This window comes from Bombus impatiens, unplaced genomic scaffold (genome assembly GCF_000188095.3).
Source record: "Bombus impatiens unplaced genomic scaffold, BIMP_2.2 scf_2191, whole genome shotgun sequence".
NCBI lineage: Eukaryota > Metazoa > Arthropoda > Insecta > Hymenoptera > Apidae > Bombus > Bombus impatiens.
Genome location: NT_178610.1, coordinates 1 through 10753, shown reverse-complemented (window position 1 = coordinate 10753; position 10753 = coordinate 1). Strand labels below are relative to the sequence as shown.

The following is a 10753-nucleotide window of genomic DNA, read 5'->3' as shown; positions in this document are numbered from 1 at the left end:
ACGGTTAACGTTTAACAACGGTTGACGTTTAACAATGATGAATAATATCTAGTGATCAACACTGAACTGTTGAGAGTAGACGACTTGTTTATCTAATTGTGTTTGCTTCTCTTTATCTTTCGCACTTCGCGGCTCGGGGCAGAACGAATCTTTTTGGTTCAAAACCGAACAGATTCTTTCCTTTGTTGCCCCTCGATATCTCCACTACTCGTGCGTTTATTAGAAGTTCGCAACGTCTTCTGCGTATGCATTCTATCGAATATTCGGCAAAGAAACCATAGGGATTGCGATGGTACAAGGCCTTTACATCGGCTTTAAGCTTTGTGCCGCGAAGACGTTGGAAATTTTCGTGGTCGAGTGCCACCACATATTCTATCAAATCACTTTTAACACTTAACTTGCTTGTTATGTTTATGTGAACTGCATGCCAAGGAAGGTATGCTGATCTTATATGTATGTTTAACAACCAAGATATTTATTCACACTTATGAGATGATCGTCCGTGAAGGTGCCCACAAGAAAATACCCTTGATTTTCAACAATAACGTTTATTAGACTCTTAACAATTAGCAGTAAATAACGCTTAACCACGATTAATGATTAAGCACGATTAACGATTAACAACGGTTAACGATTAACAACGGTTAACGTTTAACAACGGTTGACGTTTAACAATGATGAATAATATCTAGTGATCAACACTGAACTGTTGAGAGTAGACGACTTGTTTATCTAATTGTGTTTGCTTCTCTTTATCTTTCGCACTTCGCGGCTCGGGGCAGAACGAATCTTTTTGGTTCAAAACCGAACAGATTCTTTCCTTTGTTGCCCCTCGATATCTCCACTACTCGTGCGTTTATTAGAAGTTCGCAACGTCTTCTGAGTATGCATTCTATCGAATATTCGGCGAAGAAACCGTAGGGATTGCGATGGTATAAGGCCTTTACATCGGCTTTACGCTTTGTGCCGCGAAGACGTTGGAAATTTTCGTGGTCGAGTGCCACCACATATTCTATCAAATCACTTTTAACACTTAACTTGCTTGTTATGTTTATGTGAACTGCATGCCAAGGAAGGTATGCTGATCTTATATGCTGTATTTTACCTGAACTTGACTTAGAAACTTGACAAGTATGACAGTTCTCTACGAATTTACAAACATATTTCGTCATTCCTTTGAACCAGTAATACTCATATAACTTCTCGAGTGTTTTATCCCGACCTAAGTGCATAATTGACTAGTGCGCATGATTAATAACAGACCACATAAAACCTCTGGGGACAATGGGCAAGCCGAGAGTTCTGCCTTTTTTTTGTATCTTACGATAAAGGGTGCCAGATCGTAGTCCGTAAGTGTTCGCGATAGCGTCTGCAAGCTCATCGTTTTGTAATTTGACGATTTCTATAATTTGGAAATCGCGACGTTGTTCCGCTACTAACCAATCTTAGGATATTTCAGTCAGCTTAATTTCTTTCTCCACGATTTTATTGATTGAACGTTGATCCAATTCTACGGGGTTCGCGAAAATCTACGTGGGCCACGATTTACCTTCCCGATATATAATATCATAATTGAACGTTTGTAAATAAGCCCACCACCTATAGACCCGGTCGTTTAGATTTACGTTGTTGCTGGATGCTTTCAACGAATTACAGTCGGTAACAACTACGGATTCTAGCCCGTGCAAATAGGATTCTAGCCCGTGCAAATAATGTCGGAAATGCTTGACAGCATTTACAACTGCTCGTTAGCGTTAGAGACGTTTTTCTAGTTCATATAAATGATATCTGGATTCCGCAGGACTGATCGTTTTGCTGTAATATTCAACGACCCTGTTTTTCCCCTCGACCTTATACGTTAAAATGGTCCCATACCCGTCAGAACTAGCGTCAGTATGTAATTCTATGGGATAATTAGGGTCGAACATCATTAATACCGGTTCGTCAGTTAGAACGGAAATTACTTTTTGTCTACTCTTTTCGTGTTTCTCTGTCCAGGCTATGTTTTTGTTGCTGCGCACCATGCAGCTGGGTCGGAACCCGCGATTGCAGGATTAAAATAGGATAAAATTAAAATAGGAGATAGCCGATAATCGGCGATAACCGATGACGGTTATAACCGGTCTTGTGCCGCTACAATGGTTTACAAATGGTAAAATATAAAAAATTCAGTTATTCACTAAAACAGGAGTAAAATTGCAATACAAAAATTGGAGGACCGCGGTGAAGTTAAGCGAAGAAACTCTTAATAGCCACAGGAGTGCACGCTAATCGAACTCTGACCTCTTGCAATGCACATACGTATATGTACGCATATGTACGTATATGTACGTATATGGACCTATATGGACGTATATGGACGTATATACATACATATATCAGCAGCCTCGGTTTAACCTAGATCCCTCGAAAGCGTCACTGATTTTTCGACGCCTGAATAGTTGGGATAGTTGGAAGAACGTCGGTCGAGATATAATTAATTAGTTCTCTCGTGGAAATTCTTTCGAATTATATAATTTCCGTCGTGCGGAAAATAATCGTTTTCCAACAAGAACGGTGGTTGCATTACGAGGTAAACTCATTTAACCAGAATAAATCTAAACCGCGTTTTATTGCCAGATAAACGGCATGATCTTCGCTGTGAGAACAAAATTATTTCATCTCCTACTCTCGTTTTTACTTTCTCGCCTTTTTTTATTTTTCCTTTTTCCTCTTTTTATTTTCCGTTTTATTTCTTACTTCCATCTTCTTGCGACCGTCATCCACCATCTCCATTTGCAAAACTCTCTCGATTTCATTTCACTCTTGACGTATTTCTGCTTGAAATACCTGGGTGAATTATTTGCGTGTACCACGTGCAGTAGCATACTAATGCACCACATGAGCGAAAAGAGAGAACTCATGGCAAGCCGCGGGCTTTGAGAGGTTAGGCGATCGCCATCTGAACTGAGGATGGTTGTGTACAATAAAGTTTTCGAGCGACGATGCATATGTCACGTAGAAGACACAGGAAATCACGAAACTAATAGATCACTGGTGATGTTTTCGCGTAACGCTTCAGTGTTATAACGAAAAGGTGTTGGGCGCTGATTTGTGAGGGTTCTTATACTAAGCTTTGGTCTCTTTGGAGGGGTTATCGTCGGCTGTCTATCAGACGCGGCTTTCCTGTCACTATCTGATTATTGTTCCAATGCCTGTGACATACAGGATGTTTTGTCTACCCTATTACTGTTTCTGTAATATTCCCGCTTTGCTCCGTTAAAGCGTGCGGCTTTGGTGGGTCGTACGAGTTGAACGATCTCGTTATCTTCATCTTCGGTGATATTTTAGGCTTCATTTTGGGCAATCGTCCTGCGGACTGGTGGAGAAATTGGTGCCGTTGGTATTTGATCAATAAAGTTTACGTAAGCGGTAGGGCAGAGTATTTTGATATATTTAGGAATTAGTCGATATAGACTTTCGAAAAGTTCACATTTATACATTATATATGTTGTTCCTAGTCCTAGGGCTACATATTCTAATATTTGTAGTGTGGACATGCCATGTTTCTTTAGTGAATTTATACGTCGCTCAAATTGTAGGGTACTGACTTGTGTTCATAACGTATTGAGGTTGGCATTGGTTAAAGTTGAGAGTTATCTTTAAGGCCGTTTCTAATATTTCTTCTAGCGTTGGGATGTCTATTTCTTTGAAACTGTGTGAACTTTTTTAATTTTGATTTCGTAAAATATTTTTATGTGTTTCTCCTATTTTCATAATATTGAACTCGCGTGTGATTATACATCGGGTTTTGCTGCTAATTAAACTCGGTTGTTTGATTTCTAGGATTTTATGTGTTTCACATAATACGTCTGAGGTAGCTGTTGGCAAAGGTGCCTACAAGAAATACTCTTGCTGGTCAACAATAAAAGTCAACAATTTACGGTCAACACTTAGCGATTGACGATTAACTATCACCAACAAATAACGATTAACGATTAACAACAATTAAAGATTAACTATCAACAACAATTAACGATTAACAATTATCTATTAAGAGTTAATAATCACGTATCTTGAGATATATAGGTCGTAATAGCTACTGAAGATACACTCACATATGTTCAACAAACCAATAACGTTTATTAGTCTCTATCACTAGATAACAATGAACGATTAACAACGGTTGAATAACAATTAACAATAGTGGACGCTTTGACGCCGATTAACAACAGCGACGATTGACCGATCTCTCGAAAATAGCCCACTCGTTTCTCTTCAATATTTTCCCTTCGCGGTTCGGGGTAGAATGTCTTTTTTGTTCCAAATCGAGCGGATTCTTCCCTTCGTTGCCCATCCACCCCCACTAGCGTGCGTTCATTGGATATGCCGCAGCGGTTTGCAACCTGGGTGAATTATTTGCGTGTACCACGTGCAGTAGCATACTAATGCACCACATGAGCGAAAAGAGAGAACTCATGGCAAGCCGCGGGCTTTGAGAGGTTAGGCGATCGCCATCTGAACTGAGGATGGTTGTGTACAATAAAGTTTTCGAGCGACGATGCATATGTCACGTAGAAGACACAGGAAATCACGAAACTAATAGATCACTGGTGATGTTTTCGCGTAACGCTTCAGTGTTATAACGAAAAGGTGTTGGGCGCTGATTTGTGAGGGTTCTTATACTAAGCTTTGGTCTCTTTGGAGGGGTTATCGTCGGCTGTCTATCAGACGCGGCTTTCCTGTCACTATCTGATTATTGTTCCAATGCCTGTGACATACAGGATGTTTTGTCTACCCTATTACTGTTTCTGTAATATTCCCGCTTTGCTCCGTTAAAGCGTGCGGCTTTGGTGGGTCGTACGAGTTGAACGATCTCGTTATCTTCATCTTCGGTGATATTTTAGGCTTCATTTTGGGCAATCGTCCTGCGGACTGGTGGAGAAATTGGTGCCGTTGGTATTTGATCAATAAAGTTTACGTAAGCGGTAGGGCAGAGTATTTTGATATATTTAGGAATTAGTCGATATAGACTTTCGAAAAGTTCACATTTATACATTATATATGTTGTTCCTAGTCCTAGGGCTACATATTCTAATATTTGTAGTGTGGACATGCCATGTTTCTTTAGTGAATTTATACGTCGCTCAAATTGTAGGGTACTGACTTGTGTTCATAACGTATTGAGGTTGGCATTGGTTAAAGTTGAGAGTTATCTTTAAGGCCGTTTCTAATATTTCTTCTAGCGTTGGGATGTCTATTTCTTTGAAACTGTGTGAACTTTTTTAATTTTGATTTCGTAAAATATTTTTATGTGTTTCTCCTATTTTCATAATATTGAACTCGCGTGTGATTATACATCGGGTTTTGCTGCTAATTAAACTCGGTTGTTTGATTTCTAGGATTTTATGTGTTTCACATAATACGTCTGAGGTAGCTGTTGGCAAAGGTGCCTACAAGAAATACTCTTGCTGGTCAACAATAAAAGTCAACAATTTACGGTCAACACTTAGCGATTGACGATTAACTATCACCAACAAATAACGATTAACGATTAACAACAATTAAAGATTAACTATCAACAACAATTAACGATTAACAATTATCTATTAAGAGTTAATAATCACGTATCTTGAGATATATAGGTCGTAATAGCTACTGAAGATACACTCACATATGTTCAACAAACCAATAACGTTTATTAGTCTCTATCACTAGATAACAATGAACGATTAACAACGGTTGAATAACAATTAACAATAGTGGACGCTTTGACGCCGATTAACAACAGCGACGATTGACCGATCTCTCGAAAATAGCCCACTCGTTTCTCTTCAATATTTTCCCTTCGCGGTTCGGGGTAGAATGTCTTTTTTGTTCCAAATCGAGCGGATTCTTCCCTTCGTTGCCCATCCACCCCCACTAGCGTGCGTTCATTGGATATGCCGCAGCGGTTTGCACGTGTATGCTCTTCCGAGAATTCGGCGGAAGAAGCGTGAAGATATCGATGGCACATTGCGCACGTCGGTGTTGCGCTTTGACGGCGTAGCGTTTTGTATCACAAAGCCGTTGGAAAGTTCCGTGACACGTGCCGCCACAATCTCTAATAGTGTTTTCCTCGCTATGACGCTAACCTTTCGCATTTCGCAGCTCGGGGCAGAATGAATCTTTAGTTCAGAATCAAATGGTTTCTTGTCCTTGGCTGCCTCTCGATATCACCACTACGCACGCGTTTATTAGGTGTTCGCGACGGTTGCCGCGTATGCATCTTATATGCATAGGAATATCGATGGTGTACATTGGGCATGTCGGTCCTACGCTTTACGGCCTAGCGCTTTTGGGCAAACATACAGCAGTTAGGTAAGTTTTGACTGCCTGTTGATTATTAATTAATTCAATTCTACATTCGAGTGAATTGATCCTATTATGGCTTGCTTGAGTTCTTTTACAAATGTGGATGATTGCCGCGAGGTGGAATGTCGTGATAGGTGTGGAAGGAATACTCAGCTGTATTCAACAATAGTTGATTTATTAAACTCTAATTTATTTATTTTTATTAAACTCTATCACTTGATAACTATGAATAACAATTAACGATAGCAACGAATAACAGCAGTTGATTAACGATTAACAATGGTGATTGACCGATCTCTCGAAAATAGCCGACTCGTTTCTCTTCAACTTCCAGGCTTCGCGGCTCGGGGTGAAATGTTCTTTTAGTTCCAAATTGAGAGGATTCTTTGCTTGGTTCGCGCCTATCTATATCCTCACTAGCGTGCGTTCATTAGATGTGCCGCCGCGGCTGGCGCGTGTATGCTCTTCCGAGAATTCGGCGGAAGAAGCGTGAAGATATCGATGGCACATTGCGCACGTCGGTGTTGCGCTTTGACGGCGTAGTAGCGTTTTGTATCACGAAGCCGTTGGAAAGTTCCGTGACACGTGCCGCCACAATCTCTAATAGTGTTTTCCTCGCTATGACGCTAACCTTTCGCATTTCGCAGCTCGGGGCAGAATGAATCTTTAGTTCAGAATCAAATGGTTTCTTGTCCTTGGCTGCCTCTCGATATCACCACTACGTACGCGTTTATTAGGTGTCCGCGACGGTTGCCGCGTATGCATCTTATATGCATAGGGATATGGTGTACATTAGGCATGTCGGTCCTATGCTTTACGGCCTAGCGCTTTTGGGCAAAGATACAGCAGTTGGATAAGTTTTGACTGCCTGTTGATTATCAATTAATTCGATTCTACATTCGAGTGAATTGATCCTATTATGGCTTGCTTGAGTTCTTTTACAAATGTGGATGATTGCCGCGAGGTGGAATGTCGTGATAGGTGTGGAAGGAATACTCAGCTGTATTCAACAATAGTTGATTTATTAAACTCTAATTTATTTATTTTTATTAAACTCTATCACTTGATAACTATGAATAACAATTAACGATAGCAACGAATAACAGCAGTTGATTAACGATTAACAATAGTGGTGATTGACCGATCTCTCGAAAATGGCCGACTCGTTTCTCTTCAACTTCCACGCTTCGCGGCTCGGGGTGAAATGTTCTTTTAGTTCCAAATTGAGAGGATTCTTTGCTTGGTTCGCGCCTACCTATATCCTCACTAGCGTGCGTTCATTAGATGTGCCGCCGCGGCTGGCGCGTGTATGCTCTTCCGAGAATTCGGCGGAAGAAGCGCGAAGATAACGATGATTCTTTCTGCTTTCTTTTTCGTCTTCTTCATCGTCTTCCGTTTCACTTTCGTAGTCACTTCCTTCTTTCGACGATGCTTTTTCTTCCATGGCCGCCTGTAGTCGCTCACGTAATTCAGCTTTCTGTCTCTCGTCTCTAGTCCCATACTAGCAAGACGTTCTCTTAATTCCTTTGTCCTAAGCTTCTCGAGATTTTCGCCTTCATCTTGATCGCGCTTAGTTTTTGGTATGGTCCCCAAGCCTCGCTTCTCCGTGGATCTTTCACCGTTTGCTGGTTCTTTGAGATTAGATTGTTCTGCACTGCACGCTTGATTTAAAATGGCAACCAATATTGACCTTGCACCAGATATTGGTAGATTTATCTGCGCAAGATTGTTTCTTAATTCTTGCAGTGTTAGGTTTCCTCACTAAAACATTGCTTCTCTTCCCAATTTGTCATCTTAGTCTTTTCAATAATGTCTTTTGAATACCCACGATATTATTCTCAACAACTAACGATATTGTCTTTTATCACACCGCTTATCGATAAAAAACAATAAAAAATTTTAGATTGGCACGGTTTAAATCCTCGGCACGAGCCTCCAATTTTACAGGAATGTTACATTATTAGTTTATAGATAATAGTATGAAAAATACAATATCGTTGCACTCATACGAAATCGAATATAATACCGCGTTTCGCATATTCGTTTCTCACTAATTCCACGACACAGCAATACAACGAACTTCGCACGACCACGATAAATTCAACTCTGACAGTATTTTCCATGCTCATTTTTCCCTTAATATACCTTGGTAACGATCACAACACTCCTTGATAACATCGACATATCTCGACAACGCTAATAAACAATTACCCCTCACGCCACTTCCTTCCCTGACGTCACACTATCCCATCTATGGTGTATTTGCCAAGTATTACCTTCTTTGAAAATTCCTTTATTAGTCCTGTTTTTAATTTACGCCAAGTTCTAGCTTGGCACTCATAATTCACAAATATTTTTGCTGATTATCTCATCAGCTTTTTTGTATAAATTACTTTCTACTCTTCTGTCCACATACACATGCGTGCTGTTTCTTCAAACGTCTTGAGCCATTGATTGATATTTTCATTGTTTTCGCCCGCAAAAACTTCTAAGGCGTCTTGGACATCTTGAAAACTTAATGTTGTACGCCCACGTGTCTTTCTACAGCATTTGTCACAATTCTGATGTACATCTCGCGGGCTCCTTCTGCGTTCACTTTCACCTTCTTCATCGTCTTCCGTTTCACTTTCGTAGTCACTTTCGGCGATGCCTCCTCTTTCATGGCCGCCTGTAGTCGCTCACGTAATTCAGCTTTTCTTTCTCTCGTCTCTAGCTCCATACTTGCTAGACGTTCCCTCAATTCCTTCGTCCTAAGGCTCTCGAGACTTTCATCTACATCTCGACCATGCTTATTTTTTGGCTTCGTCCCCGTACCTCGCTTCTCCACGGACCTTTCACTACTCACTTGTACTTTAAGATTTGCTTGGCCTGCACTGCGCGCTCTATTTAGCCTGGCCACCAGCACTGACCTTGCATCAGATATCGGTAGATTCATCTGAGCAAGCTTGTTTCGTAATTCTTCCATCGTTAGATTTTCTTCGCTAGCCAATTGTTCCTCTTCACAATTTGCTGTCTTAGACTTTACAATAATGTATTTGAATACACACGATATTATTCGCAACGGCTAACGATCTTTTATCACACCGCTTCTCGAAGTTTTAGATCGGCGCGGTTTAAAAAATCCTCGGCACGAGCCTCCAATTTGTAGGGATGTTATGTTATAAATTTATAGAAAACAGTATGATGAATACAATATCGTTGCACTCATACGAAATCGAATATAATACCGCGTTTCGCGTATTCGTTACTCACTAATTCTACGACACAGCAACACAACGTACTTCGCACGACCACGATAAATTCAACTCTGATAGCATTTTCCATGCTCATTTTTCCCTTAACATACCTTGGTAACGATCACAACACTCCTTGACAACATCGACATATCTCGACAACGCTAATAAATAATTACCCCTCACGCCACTTCCTTCCCTGACGTCACACTATCCCACATGTATAAGTTTGTTAATATTTGTCCATAATTTTAGTTTATTTAGATCTAGAATTAGTTGAAAGTTTTCAACTGAAGGTTCGATATGGTTACTCATAAAGTTTTGTTTTGTTATTTGACCGACTGTTGTTAAGAATTGTTTAGGTTCTATAATTTGTGAATTTATGATTCCTTGTTTTCCTGATATGATAGTGTTAAAAATTTCGTCGACGTTAAAATATGGTGCTCCGATATGGGAAATTCAATCTGATTTAGTGAAGAGATAATTATTTCGTTTTTCTGTGGATTATCAGTCAGACTGTAACGACATGACAGACAATTTTCGATTTCGTATCTGAATGAATTTCGCTGTTCTAGATCACTTTTCTAGACACTGGGCGTATGTAACGACACTATGCTAGATGTTATGGTCATAGTGCTAATGATTGTAGTGTAATGACTAGTCGTGACTATATTCATATGCTCGTTTATCTAATGTTTTTAAAATATATCTGTCTTCTTCCAAAATCTCTGCTATCACAAATGACCTTGAATTTTGGATCTAACTTAGTTTGATTTCCTTCCTCATTTTTGCGCAATACAAAATCACGAAGATTAAATCTAACTACTTTAGATTTAATTTTGCCAAATCTATCTTTATCATATTTAGCGCTAATCTCTATATTCTTCATTATCTGCTGGCTTATATCGGTGATATCTATTTCTCTTTCTTCAATATTGTCGGGCAGCAATGAACCGTTTTACCGATTAATAATCCTAACGGACTCGACTTAGTCACACGATTAGCCGTTTTACCGATTAATAATTCTAACGGACTCGACTTAGTCACACGATTAGTGGTGCAATTCAAAGTAATTCTTCAGCGTACCCATAATACGTTCTACCTGCCCATTAGCCTACTAGCACCGCTTGCTATCAAATAGAGTTTAATTTGTTTTCCGTGACAGAAATCTTGAAATTCTTTATCTA

The 10753-nt window shown here is 39.8% G+C and overlaps 2 long non-coding RNA genes across 2 annotated transcripts; both read left to right on the top strand.

The window, feature by feature from the left end:
• The first annotated feature begins 2342 nt into the window (after nt 1-2342).
• Nucleotides 2343-3388, top strand: LOC117152450. Its single transcript, XR_004462832.1, has 2 exons — nt 2343-3118; nt 3155-3388. It is a non-coding gene; the product is annotated as an uncharacterized LOC117152450 (long non-coding RNA).
• Nucleotides 3389-4389: 1001 nt separating this feature from the next.
• On the top strand, nt 4390-4944 carry LOC117152451. The gene is made up of 2 exons (XR_004462833.1): nt 4390-4674; nt 4711-4944. It is a non-coding gene; the product is annotated as an uncharacterized LOC117152451 (long non-coding RNA).
• Nucleotides 4945-10753: the final 5809 nt, after the last annotated feature.